The sequence below is a fragment of the Opisthocomus hoazin genome, chromosome 6, assembly GCF_030867145.1.
Source record: "Opisthocomus hoazin isolate bOpiHoa1 chromosome 6, bOpiHoa1.hap1, whole genome shotgun sequence".
Lineage (NCBI taxonomy): Eukaryota > Metazoa > Chordata > Aves > Opisthocomiformes > Opisthocomidae > Opisthocomus > Opisthocomus hoazin.
This window is the reverse complement of record NC_134419.1, coordinates 52,409,704-52,431,893: the sequence shown is the minus strand read 5'-3', so window position 1 is coordinate 52,431,893 and position 22,190 is coordinate 52,409,704. Positions and strand designations below refer to the sequence as shown.

The 22,190-nt window shown below is 40.3% G+C and overlaps 1 protein-coding gene across 2 annotated transcripts in view; it reads left to right on the top strand.

Moving 5' to 3' along the window:
• Nucleotides 1-22,190, top strand: part of CTNNA3 (catenin alpha 3) — a 577,723-nt gene that overhangs the window by 481,381 nt on the left and 74,152 nt on the right. The window lies entirely within an intron of this gene.

Genomic DNA, 22,190 nt, shown 5'->3' with positions numbered 1-22,190 from the left:
CTGAAAAAGGATATAGTATCCGATGTCCCTTAAAAAAGATCCTAGAACAAGTGCCTGTCACCTGTTAAAGATAGTTGGACACTTAGTCCTTTTTCAGGGTTTTATCCTGAGTCACGTAAAACGTGTTACTGTGGAATGTTATGTTTGTGCTGCAGAAGCCAAAGAAGAGGTGAGTTAAAACTGTTTAGTGCCGTGATCAAATATGCATACTTGCAAGTGAAAGTTTCTGGTGGCTATTTGTCCTTGCCACATTACTTGGCTTTTTAACATTTTGAGTCAGGATCACCAACCTTGAAGTATCATTTTGGGGAAAAGTTAACTCAAAGCACGATCCCACATAGGTTACATTATCTTAATTCATGTACATACATGTTTTCCAAAAATGTCCATGTTCTTTACCCCACAGTATACCTGGGAAGTCATCTCATATTGTAGAAATACTTGTTTATATTTACATCTGTATTAGCATCATAAACTCAGTCATTATTATTATAACTCTACCTTGCAGATGTTTTATCAAAATGTTCTGTACTGTAACAGTTTTGGGACACAATCTGCATACATTTCAATTTAACACGCTGGTATTTTTTAAAATGCTGATCTCCATTTATTACCAGGTCAGTTTGTGTTCTCAAATAAATAAAGCAAATTTCTGTTTTCTGGCAAACAACTACACATACCATTTTGCTTGTATTGCATGGTTATGTACCATATAATAAATTCTCAAAGGTCTGATTTTCTTCCGGTTTCATTAGTTTAAGGCCTTTAACATCTTCAACAAATTGGATGACCGTTCTGGTTCTCTGTGTTACAGTGTTTCTGGTTTTGTTGCTTTATAGAGCAGAAAGCTGCTCAGCAGTGTATCTGTAAATAAAAGCCACCCTCTCAATTTCCTTGAAAGTTGCATCCTCTTTTCTTGAACATTTGGGCAGGTTGTTACCCTGAGAAATATTTTTAGAGGTTGGAGTTGCCACAATTGCCGTAACAAGTATCTGTTCTTAAGAGTTGAGGTGTTTCCACAGAAAAATTTAAAACTTTGTTAATGGAAAATCAGATTAATTTATTTATTATTTATTTATTAAACAGGTGGTTTGTTCACATCTCAGGTAGAGGGAGGGGGATAGAAGAGGAAAAAGCAGATGCTCACCCTTTTAATCTCAGACATGGGAGAAGAAGCAAAAACACAGATACATTATTATTGCACCCAAGGAGGGATGACCCTTCTCCCACATCGTCAGGTCCCCTTTCCTTAAACCATGGAATTAGAATCAGCAGGGTCATTGGGGAATGATAGATTTCTTTTTTTTTCTTTTTTTTTTTTTTCTTTTTTTTAACAAAAAGTAAGAGAAATTGCCTGGCATTTGTGCTTCTGTGTTCTTGCAGTTTCAGACTAACAGGTTTTAAGCTTCTGGTTCATCGTACATCCTTCTGATTGCTGCCCCTGCTCCCGTGCTCCAGCCATTCACTCAGATTTCACAGGGCGATTTCTGATTATAGATTCTGGGTTCTTTTTTTTATACAAAATGAATAGTGGGCGGGAAGACAAACATCCCCCTATGAACAGTTCCAGAATTGTCCTTTTACATCCATGTGCTATGTTATTTCTATACAGAGGAATAATCCTGTAGTATAGTACTGTCAAAAAAAAATATGCCCCCTTCCGGGCAAGAATATGTAGAATTTTCATATTGTTTATGTATGTGTTGGAGGAGTAGACTTTTTCTGTAGTTGCATGTATAAGCATATGCGAAAGCACTTGATGTTGTCAGGCTGCATCTTGCATACAGGTCTGATAGTGAAGATTTTCTTTCTCCTGCAAAGCAGTAGCTCACATGCACCATCGAGGTGACTCTAGATATAACTGAATGGAAGCAAGTGCTTTAAAGGAGAGCTGGGAACTCGCCACTTGGACAGTACCGCATTCAAGCCTGTAGTTACTGTATCTTAACAGTCGTTACTTTTTTTCATTATTTGAAATCCTTTTAATACAGTTCGGTATTACTCTTTTTGTCCATAATATTGTGGTTAACTGAGCCTTCTTTATAAATCAAAAATACTGCAGTATCTTTTGAACCAAAACTTACTTTACACTGTCACACATTTAATTGTCTCACACTCTTGTCAGTGAGAGGAAGGACAGAAGAGAAACACAGACAGAGGATCACAGAAGGAAGGGACCTCATAAGATCATTTGGTCCAGCCTGCTGTTGAAAGCAGAGTGTTATCCAGGCCCTGTCAAGCCAAGTCTGATTTTATTGTCTGGTTTTTTATTCATATATTAGTGTTCAGACAGTAATGGAGAATTGATGGGGCAAACAAAGCAATAATGTGTGCTAAATCTTATAAATAGAAGCAAGCTCCTTGCTACACTGCATGCAACTACTAGACTATAATACTTTTGCCATGGTTTTCTGTCTTTATGCCTGCTTATGTCAGGAATAGTGTGGCCAGCAGGAGTAGGGAGGTGATCGTGTCCCTGTACTTGGCACTGATGAGGCCGCACCTCCAATACTGTGTTCAGCTTTGAGCCCCTCACTACAAGAAGGACATTGAGTTGCTGGAGCGTGTCCAGAGAAGGGCAATAAAGCTGGTGAAGGGTCTAGAGAACAAGTTTTATGAGGAACAGCTGAGGGAGCCGGGACTGTTTAGTCTGGAGAAGAGGAGGCTGAGGGGGGGCCTTATCACTGTCTACAGCTACCTGAAAGGAGGTTGTAGTGAGGCAGGTGTTGGTCTCTTCTCCCAGGTAACTAGTGATAGGAGGAGAGGCAATGACCTCAAGTTGCGTCAGGGGAGGTTTACATTAGATACTGGGAAAACATTCTTTACTGAAAGAATGGTCAGGCATGGCAGAGGCAGCCCAGGGAGGTGGTTGAGTCGCCATCCCTGGAGGTGTTCAAAAAATGTGTAGATGTGGCATTTCAGGACATGGTTTAGTAGGCATGGTGGTGCTGGCGTTGACATTTAGACTTGATGACCTTAGAGGTCTTTTCCAACCTTAATGATTCTATGATTTACATTTAGCACATGACTGTATGACCCATCTTCTCTTTTTTTAATTCTTTTTCCAGTTAACGTAATTTTCTTCAATCTGCCTTGGGTTTCCAGTTTGTGAAATGTCAGCTAATGGGAAAGATGTTGTGTTGGTTTTTAAAACAAAAGTATAACAGAAGTGTATATGGCTATATATAGACAAAAATAGTGAATGATTTCAGAAATATTGATACAGGGACCAGTGGTGAAAGTGTCAGCTGCATACTGTATCCATTACAATACAAATGTGCAATTATCCATCCTGGCAAATCTGCATTGTCTTCTGCCCAAGTTATACAGCCTTAGGCATCATGCAAGGCTATGAATTAAGAGCTTCTCAGCACCAAATTGCTACATAGCTTACAGTCAAAGTCTTTTCATGCAGGGTTTACTGGTTCAGAAAGAGAAGCCAATATGCTTTGTACAAAAATGGGTGGCATAAACAGGTTTGACTTGCATGCTGCTTTAAATTTCAGTTCTTCCCAGTTTAGGGATTGAATTATATTGCAACTATGTCGTGTATGTTCCTCTCTTTCAGGAAAACAGAACTTTCCAGAATGATTTGGTAGCTGTAGTTCAGTGGCTCATTGGAAACTTAAGCAGAAGGCAGTATTTTTTCTGGAACATTAAAATCTTTGCTGAGGGGTTTTTTCTTATCGCAAGGAAAAGTGATGTGTATTTCTTCCTTGCCATTTGGTACTTACTGTCTAATATAAATTATATTCCTGGAGAAATGGAATGAATATTATTCTGTTAAAAGAGAAGGACTGAATTTCTGGAACTGAAACTGGGAGGCACAGCAAAAGTGTTACAAATCACAGATACTCTGTTAAAATATGCATCCTGCCACATGGTTCACTGGAGTATGAGAAATGCAAGCTTGGGAATGGAGACTGCAGTCTCTCAATAGTGTTAATAGCTCAGGCTATGGTTCTGATCCTGAAATCAACCTATCAATGCTGGTGCCGGTTGTGGCTCAGAGTACTTCGTTGCTGAGTGTAAATGTGGCTGTAGACCCCTTTTACAGGTCATAATCATCTGTGCAGTCCATGGCCTGGTTGAAATTTCTCAGTTGCTACTGTGGAATCATTTCACTGGTAGGATAGACTCTTTTTAGCGTGATGGAGAAAAGCAATGAGATACATTACAGATGCATTCAAGATGTAGTCAGACTTCAAAAACACAATAATTATCTGTGTGCTAGATGGTGATCTCAGTTTTGCTGGCACAAGAATGGAATAGTAATGCCGTGGTCTGTGTCATTCTGTTCTTTTGATGTTGGTGTAACAGTGTAAAATCTGGTCTTGTTGTCATGCATGTCCTTGCTAATGCAGCAGTGTGACAGTGAAAAAGATTTGGGAGGAATTTATTTATTTATTTATTTTACCCTGAAAAGTTCTTTTGGATTACGATTTTATAATTCTTTAGTATTCCGTAGGTATATTTGAGTTTAGCTTTTGCTGCTAATGATACCTTCCTGTTTTTATGTAGGGTTTTTTTTTGTTTGTTTGTTTTTTTAAACTTTGCTTGCAAATTTGAATCACACCGGATTATTTTCTTGAAAGTGTGCTCATAGAGTTGGAGTGCAGAGTTGATGAAGGCAGGTGAGTATACCAAGTAAGGAGGCATAACAGTAACCGGGAAACTGACTCAGAAAAACCAGAAACCTTGAAGGAAAATTCTTTGGAGAATTTAAAAAAAAATCGTTCACTGAGCTACCAAGCTTGATAAATAGAAGATGCTATTTTTAAGTGCTCCTTACCTGAAAAGTCTGTAGATGTTGACAAACCAGATACTACCTAATTACGTAAGAACCTCTGGGACTTACAGCCTGTTTTTAAAAAGAGAGAAAAGAGACCCATCATGGTATTCAGTATCAAAGTCAGTGTATATTGACACTGAAATGAAATGTGTTGCAGCAGGGGAGTACTGTGCATCATCCAGAGCATGAACTGTGTTGAAATCGCAGTTTTAGAGCACCATGCCTTCAAAGTAACTTAGCTATTAGCTTTTGAGGCCCACTTGCTATTTGCTATACTGAGTACTTCAGTTATTAGGAAATTAAAGCCGTAACATTAACATAAAATTAGTTTGTTACTCCAAGTACCTTGTTATCCTGGTCTTCATGAAGTAGTCTGCATAAAATGATTATGGAAAATATAAGAAAACCCAATTATTCAGCAAGTTGGGCAGAATTCTTTCTGAAAATAGAAGCCTTCCTTTTTCCTAGACATGATCCAGCGTGAAACAGTGCATAAGAAATGATCACGTGCCAATTCGATTAGCCTTTGAAATATCCTGAAATTTGTTATAGTGATAAATTCACCTACAAAAATAGTAACAGCTTTTACAGTAACAGCAAAGCATATCCCTGTGAAGTATTGAGAATAAAGAGCTGCCAGTAACTATCTAGAGTGAGGTGGTGGCAGCTTGGGGATGCACACAGGTACAGTTACGTGTCCCTGAGAATGGCTTTGCCTACAGACTGCCTTAGTTACCCCCCTTGCACCCAGAGCAGCTGCCTGGCCCCCATTCCAGCAACAGCTCACCCTCTTACTACAGTGTAATCAGGTTTCCTCCATTGGGAGCATGGCCAGCAGAGGCAGGGGAGTGTCGTCATTCTTTCAGGGGCACTGAAATTCACTGGCTGACTGTGTGCAGGTTTGCAGTGAGGGCCACATGCTTGACCACAGTAATTGGTGTCAGAGCCAGCTGGATAACTGACATCCATTGTTCTTCCACCTATATTTATTGTATTGATCATACCAGTGCCAGCCTTTTACCTGCTTCATAATCAGTGTCTAATTTGCTCATTGAAGAAATCAGATAAGCAGATGTCAGACAACTCTACATTCTCTGTATTTGTTGCTGATGTGCTATCAGAATGGGAATCGATCCCTTTTGCCTTAGTGAGAAACCAGTCCGGCATCCCACCTGAACATGGCATGCCATGCTATGTCTGCGAGTTTTGCTGACCCTACAGGGTTGTTCTGTCAAATAGACTCTGAAAATGATTGTGGGTTTGTGAAAGCTGCATTCCGAATGTGTAAAAAAACAAGTATGAGAATTAATATTCAAGAAATAAAGAACAGAGATGAATAATTGTTCGCTGTTTCAGCGAGGAAGAGCTAACCACAAGAAGCAAAAGCAGACCCCTTGTAGCACACAGTTACGTGCTTGATGTGATGCAAGATCTCACCAGTGCCCTGGACCTGTATAAGTACGAAGCTCAATCTGACTGGTCAGTGGCTAACAAATGAAACAAGCTTGTCACCTTGGTAAGCGAAGCCAGAAGTGGAACTTACCCAGGTTTTAAGCAGAGCAACACCAGCGCAAACTGTGGCTTCATTTGCCAGTGTCGGGGTTTGTGGACTAATCACATATTTCTGAAATGGAGCCAGTCCCCAGCAGCGATGAAACCTGAAATTGTGTCTGCCTACACTTAGTCTTTGCTTTCTGCTTTGCTGTTCCGTTCCACTAATACAGCCTTAAGCCTTGCATGTTACAGCTTCCACCGTCTCAGGCTTGACTGCTTGATTTGCTCTTGCCGTTTATAGGAAACTCACGGACTAGAAAGCAGATGACACACCCTAGTTGCCTTTTAAGTGCAGAAAGATTCTGCGTGAAGGGAGTTAACTTTTTCCTGAATGAAAAGATCATCCTATTTGATAGTGTTGCTGCTGTATTGTTGGTTTTGTTTGGGTGTTTGGTTTTTTCAGTGTGTGAAACTGCACCATGCATTTGTAGAACAGACAAGCTTATAATTCATATTAGTTCATCCATTTTCTCCTGGTATTTTCTATTCCAGAAAACTCAATAGCAAGTATTACCTGCAGCCTGGGTATTTAGAGATGGAATGATTCACTCTTACACAGTCTGTAGAATTGCCAGATACCTCAGAGGTTTGGCAGGCAGCTTTTACCTGGCATAACTGGGTTTTAGGCTGTGATACATCTCTGCTCCTTTTTTTGTATTGTTGGCTATGTTGATGAACTCAGGGATTTATCTACTACCTAGGCAAAAAAAAGTTAAGAGCGTTATTAATTGCCAAAAAATAACATCCTCCATAAAGGTAAGGTAAAAGAACAGTGAAATTCATGTCAGGGACCATTCAACAAGCAATGTTAATAGCTTACCATGAAGGCATAGGATAGTATTCTTTGAAGAATCACAGTGCTGCGTCAAAGGCATAGCTGTGCATTGTCCCGCATCACATAGTATTTTTTGTTTGTGTCGTCTTCATTTCTTTTCCTTCCCCTCCTTTTTTCATTCGTTTTCCATTTTCTCTGCTGTTACTGCACAATTTGTCTCAATATCTATATGCAGATTTACTTCTCATGCCTGATACTAAGGTAGTATAAGAATTGTCTTTTTAAAGCGTGAAAACTGGAATTCCCACAGGGCGCCAGTCTGAATTCCCACAGGGTGCCAGTCTCTTTGAAAAAGGGTAACTAGTGCATGAAGTCTGATTTTTGTCTTGGCTAAAATAAATACCGTAATGAAGTATGAAATTTAAAGATACTAAACTATGTATAGAAATTGTATAATACAGTAATTTGATTCAAAAAGTCTTGTCAGAAGTGGGGACATACACACTAGAAGCTACCTTGGCATATGGATGTAGGTTAGAAGATGGATGTTTAAATACAAAGTCTAAGGCCTAGAGACCCATGTTCACATGCCCTGAAGTCTATGTACTTAGTAGTTTCTACACACCAGAGAAGTAATTTGAGCTAGACAAAAATAAAACAAGTGGCACCACGCTTTTAGTCAACCTCAAATCTCATCTCCAGAGTTAAATTCACCACTCTGTGATGCCTTCCCATAGAAGATAAAGGAAATGCTGAACAAAGCAGGATAGGATCCACAAAGGCCATAGTACTGGCTGGGAATGCAGTTGATAACAGTTGGCATTTTAGTGGCAGTACTGCCATCCTCATGATTAGTAGTTTCCATTCTCTTCTGGGCCAAGTGACCTTGCTAAAGGCTTCAAAGATTAGAGGCAGTTCTGTAGCCTGGGACGTTCTTACGAAAAAGGAATGTTTAGGCTTGTACTGCTCTGCTTTGTACTGTATACTGTTTAATTTAAAATACAGGTTCACTCAGTTCACAGCACAGACCTCTGTTGTTCTGCTGCCTTACATTTTGTGAGTTGGCAGATTAATATAAATGAACAAACAAAATTCATATTGGAGACTTAGACTTTGAAGTGCTTAGTTCATTAATGAAAGAAGTATAGCTTCATCCTTACTGTCCCACAGCTCTGGTTTGTGGAGACAAGAGAACATACACACCAGGGCCCTATTCTCACCACAGCTTTTGGGGACCAGTGATTTAGAACGAAAATACTCAGTGCAATTACACACACGCATACAAATTGGAATTTGTGTGCCTTACAGACCCTTCCTCTATTGAGATATCTTGGGCATCACATCAGCTACGTTCTGTAATGCCCAAAGCTGTGTTATTTTATTAGCAAAGTTTGTTCTCATTGCCAAAATTAAACTTTTTCATGAGATTTGAAACCAGGTCTAGTTCTAATACTTAACTGACTGTGAAAGGGTTTTGGTGAAATTATTCATGTGCCTGAGCAGTTTCCACAAAAGCTTAAAATTATGGGTAGCCAGCATCAATGACAAACCAAATTAATTTCATTGATACTTTTCTAACAAGTATGTATCACAGACGTGTTTTTCTCTTCATGGAAGTCTTTGTATTCTGTTCTAATAAGAAAGACTCTTTTTAAATTTTCCTTAAATCCATGCCATGGCATAAAAATAATACTGATCAGCTCCAGTTACTGGTTGAATTTAGGCTCATTATGGTTAATTTGTGTTTAGATCCATTAGTTCTTACTGTTCATTTACTGTTCAAGTCAGATAATACTGGAGATCTGTGAAAGACCAATTTTACCCCATGCAACCAAGCAAGATTTTATTGAGTTACAATTGTCTGCAGTTATTCTGCTTTTTATGTACCTTAGTTGAAAATAGGGGAAGTGGGGTTTTATGGTCCCAAGATGAGTGGTGAGCACCTCCAAAATTCCCTAGCTGTTTAAACAAATGCACTCTGATTTATTGCGGCTAGAAGAATAAGAGCGGTAGAAAATGTGAGCTATGAGAAAAATACTGAATGGGTTAGTCTTAATTAGCCTAGTGAACAGAGCAACAGAAGGGCAGAGAGAAGGAACAGATATGATAGCCAATTTCAATTATATATAATGTTGTTGCACAAGGAAGGAGAAAAACTGTGTTACATGTTCATAATGGATAAAAAAAGAATAAGCCCTGTCTACAGGGGGGAAGAATCAGTTTAGACATTAGGATAACCAAATTTCGTAAGTAAGATTTTTCTAAATTTTCATAGATACTAAGGATCTTGTGTCTGTTTCTGTGTCATTTTTGTCTATGGCAGTCTATATTTCTAAATGACAAAGTTATGTTAAATGTCTCCTTTTCCATTTCACTGGCCAGCAGAGGCTGTCAAAGATGCATATTGTAACAAAATATGAGAAGGGAAAATATTGATCTCAATAAATTTCTCATTTGGTGTGTTAGAGGGGAATATTCCTTGCTGCCTTGTTTCACATAACTTTGTCATGAAACCTTCCAAAATTAAAGAAATCATTTCACAGACAAACCCAAGAATTTTCCGTGGACTGTTAAATGCATTAGTAATAACAAGGAGTGTACATATAACTAAACAGATGTTGTATGATTCTCTTTTAGTATCTATAAAATTTATAACAAAATCATGTAATATAAAATGTGTTCAGAAGCAAGATCTGAAATAGTGCTTTATGAGAGGTGGTTGGAGGCAGTGTGTGTGTGTTTAATTCCACTTCACTTGGGGAGCCTACTTAGTAATAAAGGCTATCCGCCTCTTAAAGCACAATCAAATTACTGATCTGTGACACGACGGCTGGTATGCACAATGATGTGCATAATGGGTTATTTAGTTCCATGTCAGCTGGCACTGATCGCTGAGTTGAACAGTCATTGGATGGTTACTGAATGACTAAATGTGGGTGGGTGCATGTTCTGGGCATCAAAAGCCTTTTGATAATTAAAAGCAGGAATGAAAGTAATGGATATAGGATTCATATCTAGGGTGGTTTTATTTTCACTGTCTGAGTGTCCTGGGAGGAACATCTGCTAAAACTGAGAAGTTTACATTTCAACAATAAGTCATAGGTGGGAATGTGTGGGAAGGATGATGGTAGTGGTATCTTTGCATTCAGCAGTGGGCTGTGCATTAGATGCTGTATTTTTACAGTTAGGCACAAGTTTGTGATTGACAGGCTTATTCTGTGTACCTTTTTTGTGATGGTATGTTTTACTTGCAGGTCAGACAGTAGCGCATGTCGGTTGAGACTGAAGAGACTTGAGCAAATCTTGAGATAATCATCTCATCTACTCCAGTTTGAGAAATGTACTTATCATTGGCAATCTTTTGCTAAGGGATATATTCATCTGTTCAAGGGTTGTGTTTTTTTTTTTTAGTGTGATCATTTAGCGTAATTCATTTAACAGAAACAGATAGATTTGGCATGCTAGAGAAAAATCTTTGATGCAGGGGCTGCCATTACTCAGGCTTTATTCATCTAAGAAACCTACATTTCTTGTGGAATTCTGAATTGTCTGTTTTGTCTCTTTTTTTCTTGTCCTTTCTGAGCACTGAAATATCTTTTTAAGACAGTCAAACTTTGAGGTATTCACTGCACCTTTTTTACATTTAACATATTGGTATTTTCCAAAAGCCGTTTCAGTTCGCTTACCTGCATTTCATAGGACAGTCTTCCTTGAAACAATTTTTTTGTTTTGGCTTTGGGAATGAGTCTTTGGGATATACTCTCCTTTTCCACAAAAAATTGAGCCTTCTAGCGAGGAAAGGGCGTTTCTGCAGGAAGGAAGGCTGTATCACACATTTTCAAGGCATAATTTCAAATCTCTTGTTCACAGAAGTGGATTTATCTTACCACACCTCACTGTTGCCTAAGAAGCATTGTGGAAAGTTCACCATTAGGTGAGATTAAAGTACAAACCAAATGTTTAAAAAAACCCACAAATAAATCAAGCATGTGTTAATTACGTATTAAAAATTACTGTTCTGTTGTTGTTAATTATTAATTTTTGTATTTTAAAATGGAAGCTTCTAAGCCATGTCGCAATGTTTCCTGCTTAATAAGTGTAAGCAAAGGGTACAATCTGCGTGGGGCTGTACCAGTTGTGATGCTTTTCATGGGATGAAGACAGGAACTTTGGTTACAATACAGGTGCATGATTGTAATGGCTGTGTTTGATCAATAACCCCGTGCACCAGTATAGGCCAGAGTACTGCTGGAGAGCAGCTCCGTGGAGTGGGTCATTGGAGTGCTGGTGCTCAACAAGTTAACCGTGAGCCAGCAGTGTGCCCTTACTGCCAAGAAAGCCAGTGGTGTCCTGGGATGCATTAAGAGGAGTGTGGCCAGCAGGTCGAGGGAGGTTCTTCTCCCCTTCTACACTCTGCCCTAGTGAGGCCCTATCTGGAGTACTGTGTCCAGTTCTGGGCTCCCCAGTTCAAGAAAGAGAAGGAACTACCGCAGAGAGTCCAGTGGAGGGCCACCAAGATGATGAGGGGAGTGGAGCACCTCTCCTATGAGGAAAGGCTGAGGGAGCTGGGCTTGTTTAGCCTGAAGATGACAAGGCTGAGAGGGGATCTTATAAATACCTATAAATATCTGAAGGGTGGGTTTCAAGAGGATGGGGCCAGACTCTTTTCAGTGGTGCCCAGCGACAGGACAAGGGGCAATGGGCACAAACTGAAGTATAGGTAGTTCTGGCTGAACATGAGGAAGAGCTGCATTCACGCTCTCCCGTGATTAGATTTTTTTTGTTTTTTTGTTTCTACGACTACCTGAAAGGCAGTTGTAGTGGGTGTTCATCTCTTCTTGCAAGTTACTAGCGATTGGACAAGAGGAAGTGGCCTGAAGTTGCATCAGGGGAGGTTCAGATTGGATATGAGGAAAAATTTCTTCACTGAGAGAGTTTTGAAGCATTGGAACAGGCTGCCCAGAGAAGTGGTGGACTCACCATCCCTGGAGGTGTTCAAAAAACATGTAGATGTGGCATTTCAGGATGTGGTTTAGCAGGCATGGTGGTGTTGGGGTTGACAGTTGGACTTGATGATCTTAGAGGTCTTTTCCAATCTTTATGATTCTATGATTCTTGACTTTGAGGGTGACAGAGCCCTGGAACAGGCTGGCCAGAGGGGTTGTGGAGTCTCCTTCTCTGGAGATGTTCTAAACCTGCCCAGACATGGTCCTGTGCAACCTGCTCTAGGTGAGTGCTCTGCTTTGGCAGGGGGATTGGACTAGATGATCCACAGAGGTCCCTTTCAACCCCTACCATTCTGTGGTTCTGTGTGATCATATTTTCTGTTGTTATTTGGGATTTTAATTTATTTTTTAAATTTAAAATATCGTATCAAAAAAGTACTTCCTTGAAATGAAATAACTGGGAAAAAATAAATAAGCTTTCTGGTTCCCAAGTGAGTTCTCAGGTACCTGATGAAGAATTTATACTCCTGAAATCTTAGCTTCTTTTCTGATCATGCTGTTTCATTCTATAAAAACTGCTGCCTCATCTAGAAATCTTATCTGCCTTGTATCTTTAACCTTATGGTTAACAATGCCATTACTAGTTGTGATTTTCAGGCAACTTTCAAGTTTCCTCAACTTACTAGATTTAAATATGTGTTCTGTGCTTTTACAGCAGCATAACTAGGTCAGTATATTCAGGAGTAAAATTCTTAAAAAATGTTCTAGGCATTATGCAAGAGTGGCATACCTACAAAGTACCATCAGTGCTTTAAGAGGTACAACCAAACTTTAAGAAAGGAAGGAGTGAAAACAGGGCTTAAATACAGGTTTCCAGCAGAAGAGCTGTAACTTAGGATAGAAAATAGGTGCTAAAACTCTGTGCCAACTTACTCAGCTGCGACAACTTCACAGTTTTTACTTTAAAAGGCTTTTCAGAAGGCAGCTCTCAAAAATTTCACTTTAAACTTTCCAATTACACTCCTCTGCTCACACCCTTCCTGTCTCCTGGGGTGTTTATTGAGAAGACTGTTATCCTAATGTATGCTCAGTGAGAACTGAAAACACGGGAGTTGTCACATGGAGTCAGGTTATTGATCTGTCTAGCTGTTTCTAATGGTGATTAATCTGAACTTTTTTTTTCTCAATCTCCTGGAGCAGAATGTTATAAGTTGCCTTATTGTTAAACGAGCAACCAAAACCTCCTAGCATCCAGCAGTAATAAGGTAATTTTTGTGCCATACTATGAGTTCACGGCATTTATTATTTTTTAAAACCTCAACTCTTTACTGTATAACATAATTTTTTAAATTGAAAATACTTTCATCTTTCAGTGTTGAAGATCATAATTTAGTGTCATCATTAATTAAACTGTTTGGTCTTCACGAAAGTTTGTGTTCTCACCCCTAAGCTTGCCTAAAATTACAGTTTAAATATATAAAAAAATCTTTTGCACGATTTTCTGGGTTAGTAAGAAGAACTGTTTATCACCTACGAACTATCTGTAATGTATACAAGCTATGGCAGGATAATGGTTTTACTATTACTTAATGACAAATTCCTTGCCAGCAGGAAGGAATGGTGGCAATACTGCTATCAAAGACAGAGTTCTAATCTCTGCTTTAATTAATCATTTTTTAGCTTTATATTCATAATATCCCAAATAATGTGGTATGCAAAAGATGTCATTTTAAGGGAAGTGCCAAGAACAGATTTCAAGAGTAGAAGTATGATCCTTTTTAGTGATAAGCAGGGGGGATGGTATTTTCCATAGCATTGAGATGTCACAATATTGATGGATTAAGAACATAGGATTTTAGTTTGCCCCCTATAATGTGGGTTTTTATTGTTTTGAAAATAACACTCCAAATAATTGCTTTTAACAAAAACCAGAAAAGTACTTTCAGTGAGTAGATAGCAACAATTATATCATGTTCTTACTAAGTTAGTCAGGAAAAATAAATAATGCTTGCAATTTCTTGTTTTCCCTCCAGTGCATTAAAACTCTTTCTCTGGCAGCCTGTCATCTGGCAACATTAAGGGTGGGATAACAGCGGTGTTGAGACTGATACACAAAAACATCAGACACCAGCTAAGTATTTGCAGAGGGCCCATTTGTGACACATTTACCATAGTTTACTACTCTTGAATGACATGCTGCTTGACACGATGAAATTTTTGAAATATGGGCATTAGTCAAATGCCCAGAATAGAATGGATAATCTCTTTAAACCCTTTCTGTTTTTAGTGAAGAATATGGTAGACAAATTCTGATCCTTCTAGAGTGCATACAAGCATTTCTGTTGCTGCTGTGGTATTTACATACCACAAATAATTCTCTATTTATAGTGGTCATAATAAAGACATCATTCATCAACTTCGCTCCTCTTAGGGTGTTAGTCTGCACTGCATTTTAGTATTCATTTGGGAAAAAGAATGACTGATAGGGGATGTTGAAACCAAGAGAAGATAAAGCATAAGAGCATATAGTGGCAGTTTAAAGGTCAGCATTTAATTGAATCACGAAGGGACCTCTGTGGGTCATCTAGTCCAACCCCCCTCCCGAAGCAGGGTCACCTACAGTAGGCTGCACAGGATCTTGTCCAGGCGGGTCTTGAATATCTCCAGAGAAGGAGACTCCACAACCTCCCTGGGCAGCCTGTTCCAGTGCTCCGTCACCCTCAGAGGGAAGAAGTTCTTCCTCATGTTCAGACGGAACTTCCTGTGCCTCAGTTTGTGCCCATTGCCCCTTGTCCTGTCACTGGGCACCACTGAAAAGAGCTTGGCCCCATCCTCCTGACACCCACCCTTCAGATATTTGTAGGCATTTATAAGGTCCCCTCTCAGCCTTGTCATCTTCAAGCTAAACAAGCCCAGTTCCCTCAACCTCTCCTCGTAGTGGAGATGCTCCAGTCCCCTCACCATCCTTGTAGCCCTCCGCTGGACTCTCTCCAGTAGCTCTTCATCCTTCTTGAACTGGGGAGCCCAGAACTGGACACAGTACTCCAGATGGGGCCTCACCAGGGCAGTGTAGAGGGGAAGGAGAACCTCCCTCGTCCTGCTGGCCACACTCTTCTTGATGCACCCCAGGATCCCATTGGCTTTCTTGGCAGCCAGGGCACACTGCTGGCTCATGGTTAACCTGTCGTCCACCAGGACACCCAGGTCCCTCTCCGCAGAGCTGCTCTCCAGCAGGTCCGCCCCAAGCCTGTACTGATGCATGAGGTTGTTCCTCCCCAGGTGCAGGACCCTGCACTTGCCCTTGTTGAACCTCATCAGGTTCCTCTCTGCCCAGCTTTCCAGCCTATCCAGGTCACGCTGAATGGCAGCACAGCCTTCTGGTGTATCTACCACACCTCCCAGTTTGGTGTCGTCAGCAAACTTGCTGAGGGTACATTCTAACTCTTCATCCAGGTCGTTGATGAAGAAGTTAAACAAGACTGGGCCCAGTACTGACCCCTGAGGGACACCACTTGTTACCAGCCTCCAACTAGACTCAGCGCCGCTGATGACAACCCTCTGAGTTCTGCCATTCAGCCAGTTCTCTATCCACTTCACCAACCACTCATCCAGCCCACACTTCCTCAGCTTCCCTAGGAGGATATCATGGGAGACTGTGTCGAAAGCCTTGCTGAAGTCAAGGTAGACAACATCCACGGCTCTCCCTTCGTCTACCCAGCCAGTCATGTCATCGTAGAAAGCTATCAGATTGGTCAGGCATGATTTCCCCTTGGTGAATCCATGCTGACTACTCCTGATAACCTTCTTTTCTTCCACTTGCTTGATGATGGCCTCCAGGATAAGCTGCTCCATCACCTTTCCCGGGATGGAGGTGAGGCTGACCGGCCTGTAGTTCCCTGGGTCCTCCTTCTTGCCCTTTTTGAAGATTGGAGTGACATTTGCCTTTCTCCAGTCCTCGGGCACCTCTCCTGTTCTCCAGGACCTCTCAAAGATGATGGAGAGTGGCTCAGCAATGACATCCGCCAGCTCCCTCAGCACTCGTGGGTGCATTCCATCGGGGCCCATGGATTTGTGGACATCCAGATCACTTAAGCGATCCCTCACACAGTCCTCCTCGACCAAGGGAAAGTCGTCCTCTTTGTAGACTTCTTCTCTTACCTCTGGGGCCTGGGATTCCTGAGGGCCAGTCTTAGCACTGAAGACTGAAGCAAAGAAGGCATTCATTAGCTCTGCCTTCTCCGCATCCTCCGTCACCAGGACACCCGCCTCATTCAGCAGCGTCCCCATATTGTCCCTAGCCTTCCTTTTGCTGCTGATGTAGTTGAAGAAGCCCTTCTTGTTGTTTTTGACATCCCTTGCCAGCTTCAATTGCAGGTGAGCCTTGGCCTTCCTCGTCGCATCCCTGCATGCTCTCACTACGTTTCTGTACTCTTCCCAAGTGGCCTGTCCCTCTTTCCACATTCCATGCACCTTTCTCTTCTGCCTGATCTCCGCTAGAAGCTCCTTGTTTAACCATGCAGGTCTCCTGCCTCCTTTGTTAAATTTCTTTCTCAGGGGGATGCGTTGCTCCTGTGCATGGAAGAAGTGTTGTTTAAAAAGCGACCAGCACTCATGGACCCCCCTGCCTTCGAGAGCCCTGGTCCACGGGATTCCTCCCAGTAGCTCCTTGAAGAGGGCAAAGTCAGCCCTCCTGAGGTCCAGGGTTTTGATCCTGCTTATCGCCCTGCTTCCTCCACGCAGGATCCTGAACTCGACCATTTCATGGTCACTGCAGCCGAGTCTACCTCCAACCTTCACGTCCTCCACCAGTCCCTCCTTGTTTGTTAACACGAGGTCCAGCAGCGTGCCTTTCCTTGTTGGTTCCTCCACCACTTGCATCAGAAAGTTATCATCGATGCTCTGTAGGAACCTCCTGGATTGCGCCTGCCTAGCTGTATGGTCTTCCCAGCTGATGTCAGGGTGGTTGAAGTCCCCCATGAGAACCAGGGCCTGTGACTGTGAGGCTGCTTGCAGCTGCCTGTAGAAGGCCTCATCAACCTCCTCCTCCTGGTCAGGTGGCCTGTAGTATACACCCACCGTAATGTTAGATAAGAGGAGATAGCTTCCCTCTTTCACATCATGATGCCTCTTTGTCCATTTACGTTGTGTATATTGAGATTTTAGACTTGGCTCTGCATTATTTTTTAACAGCTGAGACCCTTTATTTGCAGTATTGAAGGTTTCATGGGGGTGTGTGACCTTTAAAAATGTATGATCTAGATAAAATTGTTTGGATAATCACTTTTGAAGAGGGTTTGTATAAAAAACTTCTGTGTTGGAGAAAATACTGTGAATCCTAGTCAAACACATTGTTCTACAAAGCTTGGATTAAAAAGCAAATGAGCCAAAGGGCACATTTGTGCCTAGTTTGGAAAGACTGGCAGAAATGGAAAGACTAAGGCCAGGCCTTAGTTTTGTTAATTATTCTCTTTAAAATTATAGTAGAGAAGCAAATTAAAAGATTTGTCATCAGAGAGTGTTTTTTAATTTCGTAGATGAAAAAGTAATTCATAGTCTGAAATCACCTAGTCTGAAATCACCTATGTGCAATAGTAATGACTTGCTGTTGCAGCTTGAAGTTGAATACCAGGAAGGTGTAAAATTCATCACTACTAGACTTAGCTATAAATATGGTTTTGAGTCCTCAGCCTGAGTCTTCAATAGCAAAACCATTGAGAATGCAGATCTGTTACAAGCATTGAAATGTGGAAAGGAACGCACACTACTTGTGTAACGTGTCAGTAGTAGTAACGTAGTTATGGTCTTAAATGTGTAGAGACTTGAATGTATTTTTGTTGGATCAACAAAGGCTGTCAATGAATGACCGAAACCTCTCTTAGAATCGTGAGCCCGAAGGCTTGGGGCAGGCGCCCCATCCCGTCTCACGCCTCAGCTCTTGCAGCCAACTGTTACAAAGCCTTGTTTGTAGACTGCTTGGGCTTCATCTTCTGATTGATTTCTCCCCTCCTGCAGCCCCCCTAGGGGAGACTATTCAAGAGTTCTGCTCCTATGGCTGCTGGAAATCTTTTTCTAAATTTTCCTGTTTAAATTTATTTCCAAACTGTTTTTACCACTGTGCTTCAAGCATCACTTTGTAGGTTGTTGCTGGCTGGGGTCTTGCACAGGACTTCATTTTACCTCAACATTCTTCCTTACATTTACTGGAAATTCCATAGTTTGTATGTCTTAGTAGTGAATTTGCCATTTATGTCTTGTATTCATCCTGTCACTGACTATGTATATGCAGCCCTCTTCCTCTTCTGTCACTTGCAGTTGTCGAGGCTCCAGTTTATGTCAGAGGTATGTACAGTTTGTTTCAGAGCCTTAAATACTCAAACAATATTTTCCAATTTCCTTCCATTGTTCTTACTCCAGCCCTCAAGCTCTGCTGTTCTTCCTGTGCAAGATTTCTGTTAATGAATAGCGTACCATGAAAGCAATATGAAAAATCACAAATCTTGCATTGAATTGCATAAAACAGCTTCTAACGAGAGAAAACAATTGAGTAACTACTTCTGTTGTTCGCATTATTAATTATGGTGGTTGGTTTTTTTTTTCAATTTTTGGTGCTTTGTGTCTGACTGACTATGGTTTATGGTTTGTGATTTAAGGCTTGATAAATCAAGGAGCTTCTTTATGCTTGCAACGTTATCCTTAGTCTTTAATAACTGGATAGGCTCTTTTTTCTGAATTCTATAGTACCAGTAGTTCAAAACCTGGCAGATCTGGACTTTGGAGAAAATAACTTAGGAAGAATTCAATGGGAGTGCACTCTTCTGGCTAGATAAATGGGCTTTCTACAAGAAACCTCATCCCAGCCACAAATAAATTTTACTGACCTAAAGAGGGCATATGCATTGTTTTTAAAAAAGAAAAAAATTTTTCTGACATGTGGGCCAAGAGGGGCTCAGAGATGAGCCCGCTTACGCTGACTCTGACCCAGTGTTCTGCATATGAGTAAAGAATTGGAGAGTGAATCCTTATGCCAGTGCAGCTGGAAAGAGATGTCTGTTCTACAACTTGCAATTTGGAAAGTGCTGTATCAGATTAACAAGTTGATGTTTTCGTATGTGGAAAGCTTACCTCACACTGTCATTTGGTGATGTCTTATACTAGTGTCATTTTCCTGTCCCCTTTGCTCTGAGGTTTCTACATTTAGGCTGGTAATATTTATGTATTTTGACTTTAGAGAAAAACAGTATCAATACAGTTCTACAAAATTCTCTCAATGCCTCCTAAAATAATCTTTTTGTAAATATATGCAATTTGTCGTGAGGGGTTGTGGTATGAAGCTCTTACTGACATGACCTAAACATCATTTACGAATAATGTGACTGTCTCAGAATTATTAACCATTCTGCCCTGTCACAACATCTTGTACTCCATGTTTGAGAGAGGATAAAAAACCACAACCAAAACTGTATTGGAAATGTGGGATTGTCAAACATTCCCAAGTGTGTCTTCACGCTGGAAGGAATGGTGCCCTGCTACCATGAATACAACCTTGTGATCATTGGGGAAAAAAATTGGTAACTAATGTTTAGAAAAACATAAGAATCACAATATATTCAAGGCCAGGTTGGATGGGGCTCTGAGGAACCTGATCCGGTTGAAGATGTCCCTGCTTATAGCAGGGAGCTTGGATTAGATGACCTTTAAAGGTCCCTTCCAACCCAAGCCATTCTATGATTCTATGTAGTAACCAAGTTTCGTGTAGCTTTGAAAAGGAAGTGATTTCTTTTTTCCTATAAACCTCTCACTGAATCAAGGCTATTAACCTGCCTGGGGGTCCTGGTCAGTGTAATCTTGAGAATCTAAAGTGACTCTATTTTAATATCCAGTCTGTTATTGGTCCTGTAGTGTGTCTGTAAGAGTTTCAATTAGATTGAATTTCTGATAGTTTTGTTTGGGTTTTTTTTCCATGAAAATCCACCAACAGCAAAAATCTGATTTTCCTTCCACACGGCAGGTTTTCAAGCAACTTTTGCATGGTTAAGTTTTTGGCTACTGTGGAATCTTACTATGTCTAATTCCAAGACTAAAGCTGAGAGACTTTATTATGCTGTTAGTCTTTGCCTGAAAATAAAATGTTCCTTTTACCTGCTGTACTAGTGTAGCATTATGCTCATCTTTGCCCCAGAAACTGATAGCCTGTCTGTTTTCTTGAGGAATTCTATACGTATTTTTCACCACCAGCATTAGATTTCTGCCAGCTTGTGCAGCAGGTTTGAGTTCTTTATTTCTTACGATGTCCTCTCATAGAAATTATTGTTACTTTGTTCAGTGAATGAAATTTACTTGTGTGCTCTTGAAGTAATGGAGTGCGATTTAAACCTTGTTTCAAGGCTGGTGTCGAAGTCTAGTGGTTTATATAGCGCCCTTTGCACACAGAGGCGCTTTCCCAAATAATGCGAATGTATGCAGGTGGATTTATTCAATTGAAGGTCATGCCATGACTATGCTCTGGACCCAGAAGTAAAATAACAGAACCCTACAGTGTCCTTCTCAACAGATCTTGTTTATATATAACTTGACAGTAAAAATAAGAAGGTGAGAACATACAGCAATTCTGGATTTAAAAAATTGCATTTGACATGATTGAAAATTGGGTAAAAGTGATGACCAGGTTTTTTCCTGCCTGTTTTTTGCTAGGGTTATCTGATAGTCCTTCTCTTGTCATGTTTCTCTTGACACATCAGGCATTTGGCATACTTAAAATGTCAGGATTTCACTCTAATTGGAACTCGAGATGTCCAGCTGGTAGTAGATCATTCAGTAGCGTATCTGTCACCAGTTATGCATTGAGTCTGGACCTTATATATATTTTTGTTTCTGTAAAATCTGAATGTACTTGACAAATAAAAATTTTTTGAGTCCCCTATTGCATTGGCAGAACCGATATTATTTTTTAAGTAGTTTATAATCCCAAAAGTTTTGTGTGCTCCATTGTGCAGTGTTTTGTTAATATGAGTAAACTGGCTTTAAATATTTTATGTCCTTTGTATGGTCATGTTCACTACACTCTTTTAACTAAGTTATTTATGATAAAATTCAGAACTCCTGCATGGAGGTTATTTTTTTTTTTGTAATATGTTGTTAAGTAGGAAGGAGGAAATAAATTTTATACAAATCGTGTATATAGAATTGTATAGAATATTACTCTTGTCCTAAGTTAAACAGTGGTTTTTGATGGAGTTGCTCCTGTATGGTTGAAGAAATTAGAAACCAAAACCTATGTTACCATAACAGGTTCTTTTAGCTGTGAGTGCATTGTAGTACATACAGTATATGCAGTAGAAGTCTAGACTGGCCCAAATCACTCAGGTTTTGGAGTATGTGGAAAAGAAAAAAAGTTAAAAAGTCAATAGAGGAAGAGAGGAGTATTCAGGGGACATATTAAGAGAGGAGGCTAAAAATATAATTTACATTTTTTCCCAACATATGTAGTAACTCTTTGACGGAAAATAGTTTAAGGGTTGTAAAAGACTTAAATGCTGAATAAAGTGTAAGTGTAGTTACCTAATGCTGTTGGGATTAATTTTCCTTTGTTGAGAAGATGGCTCGATATCATTAATTGCTACCTGTAAGAACTACTTTGTCCTATCTACTTACAGGCAAAAACCAGACAGCTCTAAGAAAACATCACAATGGTAGAAAAAGCATAGCAAATTATCATAATACAAATGTGTATTTTGCGGTAATAAACTGGCGTTGCTTAAATGGCAGTTGAGGTGACTAGACTGAACAGACAGTGGGATATGAAATAATGCCATGTATACGTATAGCAAATTAAGGCCACTTAGTTTTTCCTGTAGTGCAGGAACTTGTGCTGCTTGATAGAATTGAGAAGTGACACATTCAGACCTGGGAAAGAGGTGTTTTTTCCCTGCCAGAGCTCATAGCTGACTTAGAGCACTCTTTCATGTCAGTGTAGCAACAAAAATCAGCAGGATTCTGAAGCCTCTTACTCCCACTGATAAAGTATTGGACCCTTTTGAGGGCCTACTAGATCTATTGTGTCTAACCCATCTAGAGATGGGAAAGTGGAAATACGAGTATTTCTAGACAGTGAAGAGAAGTAGTA